Below are 20,620 nucleotides of genomic sequence, written 5' to 3'. Positions count from 1 at the left end.
GTACTCCGACATCAGGCTAACCGACACACCAAGCTTGTGCTAGAATGCCCTCTACAGACGAGAAGTGAACTGTGGTCCCCTGTCGGACACTATGTCCTCTGGTAGACCAAAGAGTCGAAATACATGGAGAAACAAGAGTTTGGCTATCTCCAGTGTCGCTGGGAGCCTGGGGAGGGGTACCAGACGACAGGCCTTGGAAAAGCGGTCAATGACGGTCATTATGATGGTCTTACCATCTGAGGCGGGTAGGTCCACTAAGAAATCCAACGCAACATGGGACCACGGACGGTTGGGGACCGGCAGGGGTTCCATGAGTCCTGCTGGCTTCTGGTTAGAGGGCTTGGCCTAGGCGCATACCCGGCACGCACGAATGTAGTCCTGGGTGTCCTCTGGGAGTGACGGCCACCAGAAATGTTTCTGGAGTAGGGCCTGGGTCTTGCTGTAACCTGGGTGGCCAGCCGAAGGATAATCGTGGGCCCACTGCAAGATTGTGGTTCTCATCCTGGGGGGAACATACTGTTTGCCCACAGTCTTACCTGGGGGTTCGGGTTCGGTAGCCTGGGCACGGGCGATGTCTTGGTTGAAACCCCATTGTACTGGGGCCACAAAGCAGGTCTGGGGAAGGATGTATTCCGGGTCTCATTTGAGAGGCTCACAATCATGCATGCGGGAGAGGGCATCTGCCTTGGTGTTCTTACTGCCAGGGCGATAAGTAACAGTAAAGTTAAACTGGGTAAAGAAGAGGGCCCACCTGGCTTGTCAGGTGTTGAGGCGTCTCGCTGTTTGCAGGTATTCTAAGTTCTTGTGATTGGTAAGGATGACGAAGGGGTGTTGAGCTCCCTCAAGCCAGTGCCTCCACTCCTCCAAGGCCAGCTTTACATCCAGGAGCTCCCGGTTTCCGATGTCGTAATTCCTCTCCTCCTGGGACATCTTTCTTGAAAAAAAGCACAAGGGTAAAGTTTAGATGGGTCCCCTTGTCGTTGGGACAGTATGGCCCCTACCCCCGTTTCCAAAGTGTCCACCTCCACTACAAACGGAGTGTGTTGGGCCTCCTCTGTCCATGAGTTTGGCTTTCTTTGCCACGTCAGCACGACCGGCACAACGAGCCGCACCTGGGAGCCAATCAGGACGGGGGCATAAAAGGCAACGCCAGAACCAAGTCTAACGCGGAACCTTGTTTGCCTCCGAGACACCTGCGCTACTCGCTCCTCGCTCACCCGCTCCTCGCTCACCCGCTCCTCGCTCCTCGCTCACCTGCCTACCCGCCTGGCTTCCCAGTTTACCGACTCCGTGCCTCCCTACCGACTTCGCTTCTTGGATCAACCCTCTGAACGACGTATGCCCCTCGGTGACCTTTGCCTGTCTGCGACAACGTATTTTGGATTTCCCTAATAAACGTCTTGTTCGTCTGGCACTTGGGTCCGTCCTTGCTAAACCAAACACGGAACATGGCAGAAGGTTCCACCCCGAATACGGACCCAGCCGAACAGGAACGTTTCCAGAGAGCCCTCTCCGCTCAGGGAGCGCGATTAGGCGAGATTGAACACTCGCTCGCGGGACTCACTGAAGGTTTCCAGGCTTTGGTAAGCGCCCTGCAGGAACAGGGACTACTCGCCTCCCACGAGCAGCCGCGGCCGCCTTCGCGCGCAGCACCTGCGCGCACAGCGCCTGTTCAACGCGAAGCCCACTCCAATCCTCTTCCACTGCCGCATCAGGACCCACGACTGTTACCTCCGACACGCTATGACGGTAACCCCACCCGCTGCGCCGGGTTTGTCATGCAGTGTGAACTTGTGTTTGCCAGCTTGCCGCAGGTGTACGGTTCGGATCACAGCCGTATCACTTATCTGATATCACTGCTCACGGACCGGGCACTGGATTGGGCGACGGCGGCGTGGGAGTCATGTATGCACAGTACGTATGATGATTTTAAGACACGGTTTCTTGCTGTTTTTGGATTGCCCCTGGCCGATGAACAGACAAGTGATAAGCTTTTAGACATCAGACAAGGAGACCGCCCCGTGGCGGATTACGCCATTGAATTCCGCACGTTAGCAGAACGCAGTGGCTGGGGCAGTCCCGCGTTACTAGCCTGTTTTAGGCAGGGGCTGAATATGCGCATCCGCAAGGAGTTGGCGTTCCGAGGAGAAAAGTGGACCTTGGACCGGTTTATCGAGACAGCCGTTGCACTAGACAATGCTGCGCGGGATCAGCACACCTGGACCAGACAGCCCCCGGACAGAGACAGCCCCAGCCGAGGGGATCCAGAGCCGATGCAGTTAGGACATGGCCGGCTTACCCCAGCGGAACGCCAGAGGAGGATACAGGGACAACTCTGCCTGTACTGCGGGACCCCGGGTCATCTCCGACTTCAATGCCCTGTGCGACCAGATCACCAGGTGAGTGGTACTCTCCACTGCAACCGTCTCACAGTACCCGTTGTAATATCCTGGGGCACGGGGGAGGTGGTGGCTCAGGCTTTGGTTGACTCCGGAGCGGCAGGAAGTTTTATGGATGCCACATTTGCTAAATTGCATAAGATCCCGCAAGTGCAGTGCCAGACACGTCTGAGAATTAATGCCCTGGATGGACAGCCATTAGGAGGGGGATATGTGGATTGTCAGACCGGACCATTGCAGGTCACTGTGGGGGTTTGTCACCAGGAGACTACCCAATTGTACCTAATAACCTCACCAGATGTCCCTGTCGTTCTTGGTTTTCCCTGGTTGTCTCGTCATGACCCAGTGTTTCTCTGGAGTTCTGGGAAATTGGTTTCCTGGGGATCCCAGTGTGAGGAAACCTGCCTGAAGTTGCCATGCAGGGCCACTTCCATCGAAGGGGCCAATAACCAGCAACAGACTCTCATCCCTCCGGAATATCTGGACCTGGCAGAGGTGTTCAGTCAGACCCGGGCAGCTGAGCTACCGCCTCATCGACCTGGGGACTGTGCCATCGACCTCCTTCCAGGTACCACACCACCGCGTAGCCGAATCTATCCCTTGTCAAGCCCTGAACTCCAGGCTCTACAGCAGTACATTTCTGAAGCCCTCGCATCTGGTATAATACGTCCTTCCATGTCACCCGCATCCGCCGGGTTTTTTTTTTTTATCGCAAAAAAGGATGGGGGACTCCGTCCCTGTATAGACTACCGAGGCTTGAACAGCATCACGATAAAGTATCCGCACCCCATGCCCTTGATTACTGTGGCCTTAGAACAAGTCCATCACGCCCAATGGTTCACTAAACTAGATCTGCGCAGTGCATATAATCTCATACGGGTAAGAAAAGGAGACGAGTGGAAGACGGCTTTCAGCACTACCATGGGGCATTTCGAGTATCGGGTCATGCCTTTTGGACTCGCAAATGCACCCAGCGTCTTCCAGGCTTTTGTCAACCAAGCCCTAGGGGACCTGGTGCAGAACAGGGTCCTCGTCTACTTAGATGACATCTTGATCTACTCCGCAACCCTGGGATCCCACGTCCAACTGGTCAGGAAGGTGCTGCAGAGGTTGCTCCAACATCGCTTGTTCGTGAAGCTAGAGAAGTGTGAGTTTCATCAGAAACGGGTCTCCTTCCTTGGCTTCATACTCTCCCATGATGGCATTGATATGGACCCCCGGAAGGTTCGGGCCATCCTAGAATAGCCCCGTCCTACTAACACTAAAGCCCTCCAGTGCTTCCTGGGCTTTGCTAACTTTTATTGCCGATTCATTAGAAACTTCAGCACTATTGCTGCCCCGTTAATGGCCCTGACTGCCACCAAGGCACCCCGACTACCGTGGACCCAAGAAGCCCAACGTGCTTTCGACGACCTCAAGCGGCGATTTTCCACACCGCCCATTCTACGTCAGCCAAACCCGGAGCTGCCTTTTGTTGTGGAGGTAGATGCCTCGGAGACCGGAGCGGGTGCGGTGCTATCACAACGCCAAGGCCACCCCAGTAAGATGTATCCATGTGCCTTTTTCTCTAGAAAACTAACTGCCACCGAAAGGAATTATGATATCGGGAACCGGGAACTGCTGGCCGTGAAATTAGCATTAGAAGAATGGCACCACTGGCTGGAGGGCGCCAAACACCCATTTGTCATTTTAACCGATCATAAGAACCTTGAATACTTGGAGTCTGCACGACGCCTAAACCCCCGGCAGGCTCGTGGGCCCTCTTTTTCTCTCGTTTTGTCTTCACAGTGACCTACAGACCCAGCTCCAAGAACACTAAAGCAGATGCTTTATCACATCTGTATGAAGAACGGCCCGAACCCCAGGAACCGGACTACATTCTTCCCAGAAGCTGCCTGTAGCGCCAATTCAATGGGAAGTTACTCGGGACCTAAACCAAGCATTAGCCTCCGAGCCAGAACCCCCAGGTAAACCCGCTGGCAAACAATATGTTCCCCCAAGCTTGCAAGCCACCTTCCTCCAGTGGGCGGACGGCCACCCAGCCGCCGGGCACCCTGGGTTTGGTAAGACTCAGACACTTTTGCAACAAAAATTCTGGTGGCCGTCACTGAAGGAAGATGTGTTAGATTATGTGAGGGCCTGTCAGATCTGTGCTCAAACCAAGGCCATCAACCAGAAACCTGCCGGTCTCTTTGAACCTTTACCCGTTCCCAACCGTCCATGGTCTCACATAGCTCTAGACTTCTTAGTGGACCTCCCGAGATCAGAAGGCAATACTACTATCATGTCGGTACTAGACCGATTTTCTAAGGGATGCCGCCTGGTACCACTTCCAAAACTCCCCACTGCCCTAGAGATGGCTGAATTGCTATTTCACCATGTATTTCGCCTCTATGGTCTCCCGGAAGACATTGTCTCTGATCGGGGGCCCCAATTCACCTCCAGACTCTGGAAGACCTTCTGGAAGAAGCTAGGGGTTACAGTAAGTCTGACCTTAGGGTACCATCCTCAAGCAAACGGGCAAGTAGAAAGGCTACAACAAGATATTGGCCGGTTCCTTCGCAGCTACTGCCACGACCAGCCCCACCAGTGGGTCCGATACCTTCCGTGGGCCGAGTATGCTCATAACACACTAACACATACTTCCACAGGGTGCTCCCCTTTTCAGTGTATCCTGGGATACCAACCTCCGCTGTTCCCGTGGCACCCTGGCTCCAGTGATGTGCCAGCTGTCGATGACTGGTACCGAAACAGCAGGAGAGTATGGGAGACAGTGAGAAAGCACCTTCTCCAGAGACAGGCCAGTATCAAACGGCAGGAAGACCACCACCGGCGACCTCTCTCCCTCATGCCCGGACAGAGAGTCTGGGTAGCCACTAGAGGTCTCCAAGGGACCTACCTTTCGAAGAAACTCAGCCCCAGGTATATAGGCCCCTTTAAGGTGCTCCGCCGGATAACACCCGTCTCGTACAGACTTCAACTGCCGCAATATTTACGAATTCACCCAATGTTTCATGTGTCCTTTTTGAAACCAGTAGCCACCTCCCTACATCTACCTCAACCGCCTGTACCTACACCAATAACCCTACCAGATGGGGGTGGTACAGCGTACGCAGTTCGCGCCCTGCTGGACTCCAGATGCCGAGAAGGGACCCTCCAGTATCTCTTAGATTGGGAGGGATACGGGCCGGAGGAACGGAGTTGGGTGGCAGCTAGGGACATTTTAGACCCCGACTTGATTTCTACTTTCCACAGGGAACATCCGGACAGGCCCACTCCCAGACCCCGGGGTCGTCCACTGGGCCTGCGTCTTGCGTCTAGAGCCGCTCCTGGAGGGGGGGGTCATCATCATCATCATTGGCATCCATCAGTCTAGAAAGACCATGGAATTGCGCCTTGGTTTTGTCCACTTCACGGTGGTTTGCATCGCCGGCCATGACTGTGAAGGCCCAAACGAGAATGACAATCCTTGCCGCAGTTGCAACAGATGTGCTGGGTGCTGTTCATATGTTCCACTTGAAGCCTGACCTTCCTGCGTCTTCGCCTCTCTTCAGCCTGTAGTCGCAGCTTTTGTTCGCCACGTCCCAGACCTTGATGAAGTTCCCGCCTCCAGCTGCAACGATCAGTTGCCAGCTCCTCCCAGCCGTTCACATTAATGTCAAGCTCTCTCAAATCCTTTTTGCACACATCCTTGAAGCGCAAATGAGGCCGTCCGGTTGGTCGTACACCAGAGGCCAGTTCCCCATACAGGATGTCTTTCGGGATCCTTCCATCATCCATCCGACGAACGTGCCCTAGCCACCGTAGCCTGCGTTGCCTGAGGATGGTCTGCATGCTTGGCAATCCAGCCAGATTAAGGACGTCACTGTTAGTAACTTTGTCCTTCCACGAGATCTGGAGGATGCGTCTGAGACAACGCAGGTGGAATGTGTTCAATCTTTTCTCCTGGTGGGCATACAAAGTCCATGTTTCACTTCCGTAGAGCAGAACTCCAAGAACGCAAGCGCAGTAAACTTTGATCTTAGTACGCCTGGAGAGCATGCCATTCATCCACACTCTCCTGCTGAGACTGGACAGAGTCATGGCGGCTTTTCCTATTCTTTTATTGAGCTCAGGCTCCAGTGACATGGTATCTGTGATGGTCGACCCGAGGTAATTGAATGCATGAACAACCTCAAGAGTGTAGTTGCCGATGGAGATTGATGGAGGTTGAGGGGTACTTTGTCCCATAACATTGGTTTTCTCCAAGCTTATTTTGAGACCAAAGGCCTCAACTGTGCGAGAGAAGCAATCCATTTGCCGCTGAAGCTCTTCCTGTGTATGTGACACCAGAGCAGCATCATCAGCAAACAGCATATTACGGATGAAAACCTTTCGTACCTTCGACCGGGCCTTAAGCCTTGCGAGGTTAAACAGGTTCCCATCACTTCGGGTATGTAGGTAGACCCCCTCTGTGGAATTTCCGAAGGCTTGCTTCAGCAGCACTGCGAAGAAGATCCCAAAAAGAGTTGGAGCGAGCACGCATCCCTGCTTGACACCACTTTTGACACTAAAAGCGTCAGACGTTGATCCATTAAAATGGACTGTGCCCTGCATATCAGCATGGAAGGATTGAATCAGCTTAAGTAGCTTAGGCGGACAGCCGATTTTACTGAGAACCCGGAAAAGCCCACTTCTGCTGACGGTATCAAACGCCTTGGTCAGATCAATGAAAGCGACGTACAAGGGTTTCCTTTGCTCTCTACACTTTTCCTGCAGCTGCCTCAAGGAGAAGATCATATCAACGGTTGATCGTCCGGCACGGAAGCCGCATTGTGATTCCGGGTAGATCCGCTCTGCAATTTTTTGAAGCCTTCTGAGGACAACTTGAGCAAAGAGTTTCCCAGTAACACTGAGGAGTGAGATGCCACGGTAGTTGTTACAATCACTTCGGTCTCCCTTGTTCTTGTAGAGAGTTACAATCGTGGCATTTCGCATATCCTGTGGAACCACACCTTCTTCCCAGCACTGACACAGTAACTCATGGAGAGGTTGCAGAAGAGTATCTCTAGCACACTTGATGACTTCTGGTGGTATGCCATCCTGTCCTGGAGCTTTACCAGCAACTAGGTGGTTGATGGCGTTCTTGAGTTCCTCCACCGTGGGCAGGTCATCCAGCTCACTCATGAGTGGCAACTGTTCAATGGCTTCAAGAGCGGTGTCTGACAGTGTGCTCTCGAGGTCATACAGTTCGGAGAAATATTCCAGCCAACGCTCCATCTGTTTGGTTTTGTCGGTTATAATATCACCTGACTTGGACTTCAGAGGAGCTGTCTTATTCTGCCTGGGACCAATAGCTTGCTTGATGCCATCATACATCTCCCGGAGATGACCGAAGCTGGCATGGATCTGAATCTTGTTACACAAGTTGAGCCAGTAGTCGTTCGCACACCGCCTAGCTGTTCGCTGAACTTCTGCTCTGGCTGCTCTCAGCGCTCGCTTGGTATTCTCGCAGGGTGAACGTTTGTGTTCCAGAAAGGCAGCACGTTTCTTCTCAACGGCTGGAATCATCACGTCAAAGTACTCCTCAAACCAATCGTTCACTTTCCTAGACTTCCTCCCGAAAACTGCCAAGGCCGTGACACGAATAGTGTCCCTTAGGTGATCCCACTTCGAGGTGACGCTTTCTGTAACGCATGTGGTGGGTAGCGTTTTCTCAAGGCAGTCACGGAATATCTTTGCCGTCTCTACATGCAGTGCCTTGTTTCCATCGATGCGGGGCTTCCCATAGGGTTTCGAATGATGTAACTGCTTGGGCATCAGCTTAACTTTTGAACACAGAAGCGAGTGATCCGTATCGCAGTCAGCGCTCTGGAAGCTGCGTGTAAAGAAGACATTGTTCAAGTTTGCACGCCTAGTGATCACCAAGTCCAGTTGGTGCCAGTGCTTCGAGCGTGGATGTCTCCAGGAAACCCTGTGCTGTGGTTTTGTGTTGAAGAAGGTGTTAGTAATGCACAGGTTGTGATATGTGCAGAGTTCCAGCAGGCGCTGTCCGTTTTCATTCATTTTTCCCACACCGAAATAGCCTAAGCATGAGGGCCAAGAATCCCGATTAGCTCCTACTCTTGCATTAAAATCACCCAGAAGGTATACTTGCTCATTTGCAGGTATGCGTTCCAGGACGGCATGGAGATCATCGTAAAACCGGTCTTTTGTTTTAGGCGAAGCACCGAGGGTTGGTGCATAGGTGCTAACTAGGTGAGCACAGCCGGCACAGGTTTGTAGCTTGATGCAAAGTATTCGTTCTGATCCACCCAGACATACTTCCACCAGTTGCAAGAGACCGTTTCTGATAGCGAAACAAGAGGGGGGGGTACTGCCACGTCAACACGACCGGCACAACGAGCTGCACCTGGGAGCCAATCAGGACGGGGGCATAAAAGGCAACGCCAGAACCAAGTCTAACGCGGAACCTTGTTCGCCTCCGAGACACCTGCGCTCCTCGCTCACCCGCTCCTTGCTCCTCACTCACCCGCCTACCCACCTGGCTTCCCAGTTTACCGACTCCGTGCCTCCCTACCAACTTCGCTTCTTGGATCAACCCTCTGAACGACATATGCCCCTCGGTGACCTTTGCCTGTCTGCGACAATGTATTTTGGATTTCCCTAATAAACATCTTATTCGTCTGGCACTTGGGTCCGTCCTTGCTAAACCAAACACGGAACATGGCATTCTTGGAAGAAGTGAGGGCCATCAAGGGGGCAGCTAGGATACTGAATGCCTGAATGAACTGGTGGTAAAAATTGGCAAAGCCTAGAAACCGCTGGAGGGGTTTTACAGTGGTCGGCTGCGACCATTGGAGAACAGCCCTTATCTTGTCTGGGTCCATAGCCAGCCCCTCCTTGCTGAGGAGAAAACCCAAGAATGAGACCTGCCTCTGGTGGAATAGGCACTTCTCCTTCTTGACAAACAGGAGATTTTGCAGTAACCGCTAAAGGACCTGTCAGACAAGGGTTACATGCTCATCTAGAGATGAGGAATAGATAAGAATGTCATCCAGGTAAACTAGAACACCATGATTAATAAGAGCCCCAAGAACGTGATTAACAAAGGCCTGGAATACACTGGGGCGTTAGCAAGACTGAAAAACATGACAAGGTACTTGTAGTGGCCGAAGGTGGTGCTAAAAGCAGTCTTCCACTCATTGTCCTCATGTATCCTTATCAAGTTGTATGCACCACGCAGATCTAGGTTGGCGAACCATTGTGCTTGGTGGATGTTTTCCAAGGTTGCTGTGATGAAAGGCAGGGGGTTTGGGGATTTGACTGTGACGGGGTTCAAACCTCAATAATCGATGCAAGGGCGGAGGCCCCCATCCTTTTTCTCGACGAAGAAGAACCTGGCTGCAGCTGGTGAGGTGGACGGATGAATGATTCCTGCGGCCAGTGCCTCCGATATGTACTGCTGCATGACTCTTTGTTCAGGCAAGGAGAGGGGTTAGACCTGGCCCCGGGGAGGTGTCGCTCCCGGAAGAAGATCAATGGCACAATCCCATGGCTGATGAGGAGAGAGCACCGCTGCCTGTTCTTTACTGAACACCTCCGCCAGGTCCTGATATTCAGGGGGTATATCTACCTGTGGAGGAGAATCAGCACCCTCCACCGAGGTGGCTCTACAGGGAAGTTCCAGACATGTCTCTCCGCAGTGTGGTCACCAGGAGGCCAGCTCTCCCGTGCTCCACTTGAAGACTGGGTTGTGCTTGGAGAGCCATGGAAATCCGAGTATCACAGGGGTCTCAGGCACTGTGATCAAATAGAACTGAACCTGTTTTTTATGGCATACCCCCACCCCCAGATGGAGGGGTTCGGTCTGGGTGTCGACAAAACCCCTTCCTAATGGTTGCCCGTCCAGTGTACTCACTCGCATTCGAGTAGCACACTGGCTGGTAGGCACCTGATGTGTCATGACGAAGTTGGTGTCGATGAAACACCCGGTGGCTCCGGAGTCCCCCAATGCTTCCGCTGTCACTGGATACTTTCCCCAAGAAAGAATCACTGGTACGGTGAGACGGTTGCATTGGAGGGAACCACTCACCTGGAGCTTGGGGTGGACGAGGCAATGAACATGGAGATGGCCCGGGGTCCCACAATAGAAAGAGAGGTGACTGCACACCCTGCGCAGTCGTTCGGCAGGGGTGAGGCAGCCATGTCCGAGTGCAAGGGGTTCCGTCTCCTGTCGAGACTTGACGGGGCGTTCAGGGGCTGAATCCGGGCTGGGCTCCTCCTGTTGGATGTCATTTTTTAAAGCAACTGCGGTTTCGAAGAACCGGTCCAAAGTCCACCTCTCGCCCCGTAAAGCGAGCTCTTTACGCAACCTGGAGTTTAGCCCACGCCGAAAACAGACAAGCTGGGCAGTTGCATCCCAGCCACCGAGTTTCGCCAGGGTGCAGTACTCCACTGCATAGCCTGCAATGGAGCAGTCACCTTGTTTCAGGCCCACAATGCATTCATCGGCGAACTGGTCTGTGCGTGGAACGCTAAAAACTGCTTGGAAGCGGGTTTTGAATGCCTTATAAGTACTGTTGGACCAGGTTCCTCGTGCAGCGGTGGCCCAGTCCTGTGCTCGCCCTGTCAGGAGCGAGATCAGGTAGGTTATACGGCTCTGGTCAGACTGATAAACATGAGGCACGCTGGCGAAAGTTCACATTATAACAAAAAGCCGGCGCATTGAGACAGGGTGCCATCATACCTGGAAGGGGCTTCCAGGCAATGGTTATGTTCAAGAGGCAACACTGGCAAGGTGGTAGCTGCGGTGGCTGGTCCTTCCGGGATCCTGCACGGCAAGAGCCGTTCGGTAGCGTCCCTGCTCTGCTAGGTCTGTGTTCGGGGCGGAACCATCTGTCATGTTTCCATCCAGAAAGTGGGTCATCAGACTCAAGTGCAGCGCAGAGGCACACAAGGTGATGGAATGATCCAAAAGTCGTGGTCAGGAAACTAGCAAGGGTCACCGAGGAGCAGAATTCATTACGGGGAGAATCCGAACACCGTGAGTCAAAGATCAGGCAATGGGTCGAAAGAAACAAGGAGAGTCGAGGAACGGTAGGTAAGGTGATGCAAGGAGCATTGGTGAGCAGTAAGGCTGAATGTGGTTCCATAACTTCCTGAGCTCCAGGCTGTCCTTTTATGCACCTGAAGCCTGATCAGCCACAGGTGTTCCTTGTTGCCAAGGAGGAAGGCATGACAGTCATGGCAAACCAGAGCCCAACCCAGCAGCACAGGGCATAAGGCTGGAGGGGGAGGGGACACACCCAGGATGGGACACCAGTCCATCACAAGGCACCCAAGCAGGACTTGAACCCCAGACCCACCAGAGAGCAGGACCTGGTCAAACCTGCTGCACCACCGTGCTCACCTTTGTATATATGTATAATTTTTGATGTGTGCTCTTCCTTTTTTTCTCTTTCCCTCTTTTACATCTGGCCTTCTCTGCTCTCCCTATTGCCACCGTGACCCTAGAAGGACAAGCAGGCAAGAAGATGGATGGATGGATGGATGGATGGATAAATGGAAAGATTTACCCTATGCACCAGCGTTTGACCAGATATCATAGTGTCATCATCATTGTGTTTAAAGGTGTTATTTCTTTTGTTCCTGTTTCTGTTTTTACTGTTTTAAACGTTTTAGTGTGAGCCATACGTATGATTTATTATAAAAAGATTTATTAAAATTCAAGCAGCTTTACTGCTTCATCCAAACTAGTACTGTACTGTGCGAAGAGCTGCAAGCACAAGCCCCATCCGTTTGCTTTGCTTTCAAAACATGTATTGAGAGCTTGTAATAAACCAAAATGAGCATTTTTTTAAATGTCTATCATGCGGGGGAATTTATGACCTGCCACCATCTGTAGTGTCATTTGCGCCTTGGAAAAAGAACCTGCGTACAAAATGAGCTGAGCACAATGGGCACAGACACTAATGCGTGGCGCTGGCATGAGGAAAGAACAATTTTCCTTATGTGGAAACCAGTTCCCATCTGTGGAATCTGTAACCCAGTCCTGGTCTCACCGTTTCTGTGTGTTGGCATTGCAGGGAGAACACGGTTACAGTCTGACATCATGCTGAGATGCTGGAGCAATGAGGCAAAACTATTAGGTTCAAACCTGGACTGATTTTACTTCTGGTTTCCCTGTGTGTACTCTCACATCAAGTAATATGTTGGGAATTTTAATGTGTCATACAAGATATATCATGTCCGATTAAATAACACAAATTTTGAGGAGAAATGGCATTTCTTGTCATCTTTTTCCCTTAGCAGGGTTTCTAACATTCGGTTGTCACTATACGTATGGCGAGGGTAAGAACAGAGACTGGTATGGGAAAACATGGGGAAAAAAGAGAGAAAAACAGTAAAGGGGAAGGAGAACCATCCCTTGTGTAGCAGCAGAGGGGGCAGCATAAAGTGACACAATCACTCTCTGTTTGCGAAGGACAATACACAACAGGCTATTATGAGACTGCAGAACCCATTAAGGGTCACCACCAATTGCATCCAACACCGCCGCCCGCCACCTATGTCCACTGCCCACCGATCCTCGATCACCGTCCACTGTCCGCTTCCCACCACCCACTACCCGCTGCCTGTGTCCACTGCCCACCGATCACCGATCACTGCCCACCTTTGAGCACCCCATGGGATGCTCTGACACAAAAGTAAAAATCTTCTGTCAAAAATGCCCCTGCACTCAAAGGGAAAAAGTACGACCACATCGGTTGGTGTTCTGGGATGCAGCATAGGAAGAGGTCAAGGAGAGAAGTTCCGGAACAGGGCAGAGGAATAAAAGAGAGGGAAACGACTAACTGGGGGAAAATGGGAGGATTTTTAAAAATGCAATTAAAGTCTCAGGGACCGAGCAATGAAATTATGGGAAATGGATGCAAACGGAAAAGAAGAGATGAAACAAAGAATTTTTCTGCATCGCTGGTTGATGGTGATGAACTGGTAGTGATACGCAGCGAGTTACCTGCTGCTCTGCTCCACGAGCCGGCAATAAAAAGTCTGTAAAGACACAAGTTTGGGAAAAGCAAGAACCAAATTTTGCACAGAAGCAGAAAAAATTCCACTGACATAAGTTAATTACACAGTTAATTAAATAGTTGAGCAAACGCACGTCAGTTGAATGAAAGCTGTGAATAAAATTCATGGCCTACATGATTCCTCTTCTGCAGCTGCTGTCAGGAGTCTACAGGAAAGGAAGATCCACCAGTTCAACAAAGAGTCGTCTGCCGCACTGTTTCTCACTCCAGTTCACACAAGTCATTGATTGTTTCTTTCTGCTCTGTTATTTCCCTTGTGCTTATAGCTTTGCTGTTTTTTTCCCTTCTGTTCCAGTATCTTTTACTGGTTTCTTGGGTTTCGTCTTCACAGATTGTTGATGAAGGTCTCTGGGAAAGGTGTAGGCAGGGACGAATAGTGAGGAGTTAAGCGTGTGACCTATGATGACTGGTTTGAGAAAAAATTCAATTTATTTTTATATTCAACTCAATTTTTAAAATATTTCATATATATATATTTCTGATGCCTGCTCTCCCTTTCTCTCTCTTTCCTGCTTTTTCCCTCTAATTTCTTTTATCTCTGCTCTTCTTCACCTCCTTCTCCTCCTTCTCCATCTGCATTTTCTACCTCACTGCATCACTTGTTCTAGTTGTCTGACAGTAGGATATTGTTTTCTTCCCTAAAATTGTTTTATAACTGAGTTTCAAGTTAAAAGGATTACTTGAGATGCTACTACAATTACAGTTTATTGGATTTTGATATGCTGAAATATTGTCTTAAAGGGGAAACGTGTCTGTTCATAATCACATTGAAATCTTTCAAAGCTCTGTTTGTTTTTCCTTTTTTTTTGCACAAATTAATGTCTTCACTTTTTTTTTATTTCTAATAAAATTGTGGTCCATATTTGTATTTTTCTTTATATATGATTGATCCTAGAGATGATTTTTTTTAAAGTCAGGCAAAATTGTAATGGTCAGTGAATGACATCATAGATTCCTATTATTTTGGGGATGGACAATGGCAGTTGATCACTCCTGAGAATCATTGTTATTTGCTGTTTCTGACTTGTACTTTCTGTTTTAAATATTATTATGTGGTGTTGCCTTTGTATGTAATAGTAATAGAAAATAAATTTGAAAAGAAGAAGAAGAAGAAAATCATGGCCTGATCCCAAATTCATCACCTGTGTAAAATGTCATGTGACAGTAGGTGGCGCCAGAGCTCCACTTTCTCATCTTTTTTTTGTCCCTTTGGTGCAGGGATCTTACTCATCTGTGGAGAAAACGTGAAATATTATTTTAGAACATAGAATATTATTTAACAATATTGTAAAAATAATATACAATATTATTTTTCCCTTCCTTTCCCTACATCTCACTTTGAGCACTTGTGGAACACATGTGACGTGTTTGCAGCGTGGGTGATGCTCCTTCCTTCAGAACACCCAGAAATTTCTAGAAAGTGCAGGTTATGTTTCAGGTTACAGTTTCACCACAGAGTAATATTGGGAGCCTCTTGGTTTCCACTCGAAGGTGCGAGGTTCGTATTCCCCGTCTTGAGCAATCCGCTCACCCCAAATTGCTCCAGTGAATAATTAGCCAGCTGTATAAATAAATAAAATAATAATTTTTGTTAGGCCCTTTGGCCAAAAGAGTAATCTAAACGCATACATATAAAGATTGTGTCACTGTGAAGTTTAATTTGATAAACTGACCATGGTTGTCATCTCAACCATGTACAGCTGGTACAGTATACAGTGAAACGAAACAACGTTCCTCCAGGACCATGGTGCTACACAAATAACAATATATTATAATGTATTATTTTACAATGAGTGGCGCAGCGGGTTTTGCCAGTGCCCACTGTGTGGTGGGTCTGGGGTCTGAGCCCTGCTTGTGTTGTCGGGTTAGGCTCCGGCTTACCGCGACCCTGCTTGGGACAAGCAGCTGTAGACATTACATGGTAGATTATATTACAACAATAGATCATAATATATACAATTAAAAAACAATATAATAATAAATGCTGTAAAATGTGATGTGACAACACCTGCAAAGAATGGGGAAATACTGACTGCAGACTGCAGTGATACTAAAGAATCGCACTGAAAAAAGTGCGGCAAACTATTGTAACAAGATGATATTGAGTTAAAGAAGTGGATTTATAATTAAATTGCTCAGAAGGGGCCTGATGCTGTGTCTTTTGTACAAGGAACCCAAACCACTGCAACAGGCATTCGCTTCAATAAGAAGTGCACTGGCTTCCTGGGTTGTGAACACTCCAGTTAGAAACTTTCTAACCTGCAAACATTTTCCAATTTATTTCTTTCTCATTGCATTTTTTCCATGTACCTATACTTTTTTCTCGAATTTCTGCCCGTTTCAAGTAGAAATAATGATTGTTGATCAGTTCATCCCCTAAATGTGCATTCAGGGGATGAATTGATCAGCAATTGTTATTGAGTGGGAGGAGAGGGAGAGAATGCATTTTTATTTTTAGCACTTTCAAAGTTGTCCTTTTGAAGTATTTTAATGACAGTTTTAATTTAGCTTCAAGTTAATATGTAAAGTGTTAAAAAAAGTGTTTGACTTGTCATAGCTGTTGAGGACTTTCACAGAATGTAACCCACAAATGTATCAAGGAATGTTTTTATTATTACACTTTTATTGACTGTGACTTAGTGTTACAAGTGATTTTGTGTTAATGAAGAAACAATCACGCTTTCCCTACTGTGTTTGCAAGGTATATATAGCACTGTCTACAGCAGTGTGAAACAGACTGATATTTAAAGTTTAACATTTAATGCAGTAGTTACTCTTTCTAAATTGTCTTCTGCTATCACTATTCCAAATTCCTCCAATATTAATGACCTGCTGGTTGCAGTTAGAGCTCTAGAGTTAATAACTTTTTCTATTCTCTGTGACAGTGGAAGAATGGCAGCAGCCCAATCTGACTAACACTTCTAAAATTGACTAAATCCGACTAAAACTGACTTAAATAAAATTGACCAATCTGACTAAAACTTCTGAAATTGTTTTACGGCAGCAGATGCGGTGTGTTACTTCATCATTGTACAAGTTGTCCTGTTGTCCTGGGAATTTTGTGTGAGTGTGATGCTTGGTGGCCTTAATTCCTGCCTTCCAGGAATTGACAAGAACTGAGCTTTCCTTTCTTCTTATGTGAATTTTCATTTTTTTAGCCACTTACTCATCCTCTGCTTTTTATGGTGGCTCTGCTTTCAGAGTGCATTTGTGTGCACATGTGAGAACATGAACCAGTGTGACTGAGTGAATGCTTGTGTATCAGTGTGTTTATGTACATCTACATGAGAACATGCATGATGTTTGTGTATTTCTATGTGGTTTGCTAACTTTGGAACATAAATTACATTTATTTAGCAGATGCTTTCATCCAAAGCAACTTCCAATGAACTCTATGTAGTGTTATGAGCCCACACACCTTATTCACCAAGGTGACTTACACTGCTAGATACATTGGGTCACTCATCCATACATCAGTGGAACACACTCTCTCTGTCACTCACACACTATGGGTGAACCTGAACAACATGTCTTTAGACTGTGGAAGGGAACCAGAGGACCCAGAGGAAACCCACACAGACACAAGAAGAATGTGCAAACTCCAAACAGACTGAGTGGGGATTGAACCCATGCCCTCTTGCACCACCCAGCCACTGTGAGACCCCAGCACTACTTGCAGTGCCACCCTGTATGAGTACATCCAAATGTAGCTTAAAAAATAAGTAAGACCTCTAAAAATATTTTGAAAAACATTTGTTTTCCCCCCCAGGTTTCAATGGACTGGAAGAACAGATAAAATTAAAGTCAGACCCCAGCTGAAATCCCAGTGTTGTGCACATGTGTGTGTTTGGTTTGTGTGTGTGACCGTGAGAGAGGGCCCGTGTGAGAGCTATCGGTGTAATGCCTCTTGACAGCGCAGCACTTAAAGCAGCACTGTCGATACGCTATTCCCCATTACCATGCATTACCCCTGCTTATCGAAAACACACTCCACCGGCTCTTCCTTACCCTCTCCATTGTCATCCCTTTGCAATACATTCTCCAAACTCTTCTGTATTCCCCATGTCTAAGCATGAAGTAGTTAGAGCAGTTAGTAAAAGGTGCTGCTGTAAATTTGTTTTACAGGAGTCGTGGTTACTGGAATGCTAGACAACAGTGATTAATGTTACCACCCCTTAATGCTTCCTCCCCAGCCCACCCACCGGGCTCACAGTGGCCTGTCGCGATGCTGGAATGATACCCCCGTGGGTGATTTGCCTTTGTTCTAATGAAGCTTTTGCCAGTCTGTATGTTGGAGTAGAGCGCAGGTCCAGTGTGTGTCCTTTTTTGGGGATCACACTGAAAGGTGCCTAAACATATGAGCCCAAATGAGCCATTCCACTGCCCTCGTTTCCAGCACCTCCCCTCCTTTTGCCTTTCCAGAAGGACGCATTCGTATGAGACATTACAGAGGTCGCAGGGATCAGCTGAACTTGCCATGAGTGCTTACTAATAGTTTACGGCTTGTTGGTCAGTGTCAGGATGTCAGGTGACCTTATATACACTGGTCAATAAACGCTGGAGCAGATTTACAGCAGCAGTAGTTCCTGTCCAAGGATCTGAGCCTCAGGCCCTTTGTAATGTAAGACAGTCTCACTGTCCTCTGAACTATTACAAGTATTGCTGCTTTTGTTGAACTGAAAGTAGACATAAATCGTGTAAACTGATGTAAAGACTGACAAAGAGTTCTTTGCTGAATAATGCAATTACTTATTGCACTATTTCTTATTGGAAAAAAATTCCAGTTCATCCCAAGCCCATCCCAAGTCCACCCCAAAATCACCCTAAATGATGCCTATCATCATAAGGAAAAAGTTGTGTAATACATTAAATTAAAGCTTTTTTGATATCAGGGAAGCTTTCGCAAACTTTACCTGTGTCTAGAAAGCTCTTTTCAATAGTGTATAGAGGGGTGGTAGCAAACGTGCCTGTGTGTAAAAGGCTTCCTCACCATTCTACAGCTGAAAGCTTTTTTTCAGTCTACATTTCGAATAACAGTAAGAGTGATTCATTATCTTCTCATTTCATCATACTTTAGCTTCCCCTTTCTTCGAATTTGTGCATAAATGCAGAAATTAATCAAAGTTTTATTTTATATTTGCCATTTTTAAATGTTTCCTGGGTCTACAGGGTAATGATGAGCTATTTGCTGAAATTTTATTTTCATGAAGTGTGAACATAAAGGATTGGGTGTATATGAAATGAATTTGAAAAATAATGATTTCATGAAGTAAGCCTATTGAGACAATGTGCATGGACTGGCTTAAAAAAGACAAGGGGCACATGTCACCTTGAAATAAATGAACAATTTTAAAATTAAAGCACAATGGTGCAAAACAGATAGAGTATGCCAGTGAGACAGCAGTGTGCCGGATTGGAGACATAACTAAGAGCTTGGCTACGCAGTTCCCACAATGCAATGTGTTTCACCTTCACTCTCATACATCCACTAGTTGCAATTTTAAAATGCAGTCTCAGTTTATTTCTCCCAGACTGAATGTATCAGGCTTGGACTGGATGTGGCAGACTGGATACATGGAAATCTGGAGCGATTAGCAATAAATTGCACTATTGATCTCTTCCTGGATCCTCTTCCTTATTGTAGCAGAAAGGCTTGCATGATCTAGGGATCTCCAGAACTATATCATCGGGAGCAGTTTCTCCTGGTAGGGTCTCCCAAGGCGAAGAGGTCTGGAGTGAAGATCCAGACTAAAACGATCCAAAAACCGCCATAAAAAAAGTATACAACACAACGTTAACCCTGCCTGGAATAGGGTCACTGGGACCTACCCTTGGAACCAGGCCTGGGGGTAGTGTTCCTAGGTGAGCGCCTGGTGGCCGGGCAGCCCACGTAACCCGGCCAGGATCAGCCCGAAAAGGCAACGTGGGGGCCATGTGGGCCCACCGCCCGCAAGGTCCTACATGGGGGTTGGGTGCAATGTCTTTCAGGCAGCAGAAGGGGACAGGGTGGCGTGTGGTGTCACGGCTCCTCGTGGGAGAAACTGGCTCTTAGCAAGTGGAATGTAACCTCACTCGGGGGGAAGGAGCTGGAACTGGTGCAGGAAGTTGAGAGATACCAACTAAATATAGTTGGGCTCACCTCCACTCACAGTGTTGGCTCTGGAACCAAACTCTTTGATAGGGGGTGATCTCTCTCCTACTCAGGACTTGCTCAAGGTGAGAGGTGCCAGGCAGGTGTGGAGATACTCACAAGCCCCCGGCTGGCTGCCATCCAGTTGGAGTTAATACGATTTAAGGTTGCAGAGAGGAAAACTCTCTGTGTGCTCTCTCTGTGTTCTCTCTTGTGTGCTTATGCAGCAAACAACAGTTTAGACTATTCAGCTTTCTTAGAGAGAGTGGGTGGGGTTGTGGACAGGGCCCCACCTACAGACTCCATAGTCCTGCTGAGGGACTTCAGGACTCATCTTGGCAATGACTGGGAAATCTGGAGTGGGGTTACTGGGAAGAACAACTTGCCCAACCTAAATCTGAATGGTGAAATGTTATTGGACTTCTGTGCTAGCCATGGTTTTTCCATAACAAACACCATGTTCGAACACAAGGATGCTCATTAGTGTACTTGGTACCACAGCTCCTTGGGCCAAAGGTCAATGATCGACTTTGTAGCCGTTTCATCTGACTTGAGGCCTTATGTTCTGGACACTCAAGTGAAGTGAGGCGCTGAGTTGTTAACTGATCGCTATCTGGTGGTGAGCTGAATCAGATGGCGGGAAAAACCGATGGACAGACCCGGTAGACCCAAATGCACAGTGAGGGTATGCTGGGAACAACCATCAGAGGACCCTGTCCGGAATGATTTTAATTCCCACCTTCTTCCATGTCCTGGAGGAGGTAGGGGACATGGAGTCTGAATGGCCTCTGTTCAAAACCTCCATTGTGGAAGCAACTAGGCACAGCTGTGGCCAAAAGCTTGTGGGTGCCAGTCATGGCGGCAACCCAAGAACCCACTGATGGACACCGGTGGTGAGGGAATCCCTCAAGCTGAAGAAGGAGGCCTTTAGGGCCTGGTTGGCTCTGGGGACTCCTGATTTAACGGATAGGTGATGATTTAACTGGTCAGTCGAGGCCGACTTTCGGTCACTTTATGGA

This window comes from Scleropages formosus, chromosome 20 (assembly GCF_900964775.1).
Source record: "Scleropages formosus chromosome 20, fSclFor1.1, whole genome shotgun sequence".
In the NCBI taxonomy this organism is placed as follows: Eukaryota; Metazoa; Chordata; class Actinopteri; order Osteoglossiformes; family Osteoglossidae; genus Scleropages; species Scleropages formosus.
This window is presented reverse-complemented; position numbering follows the sequence as displayed.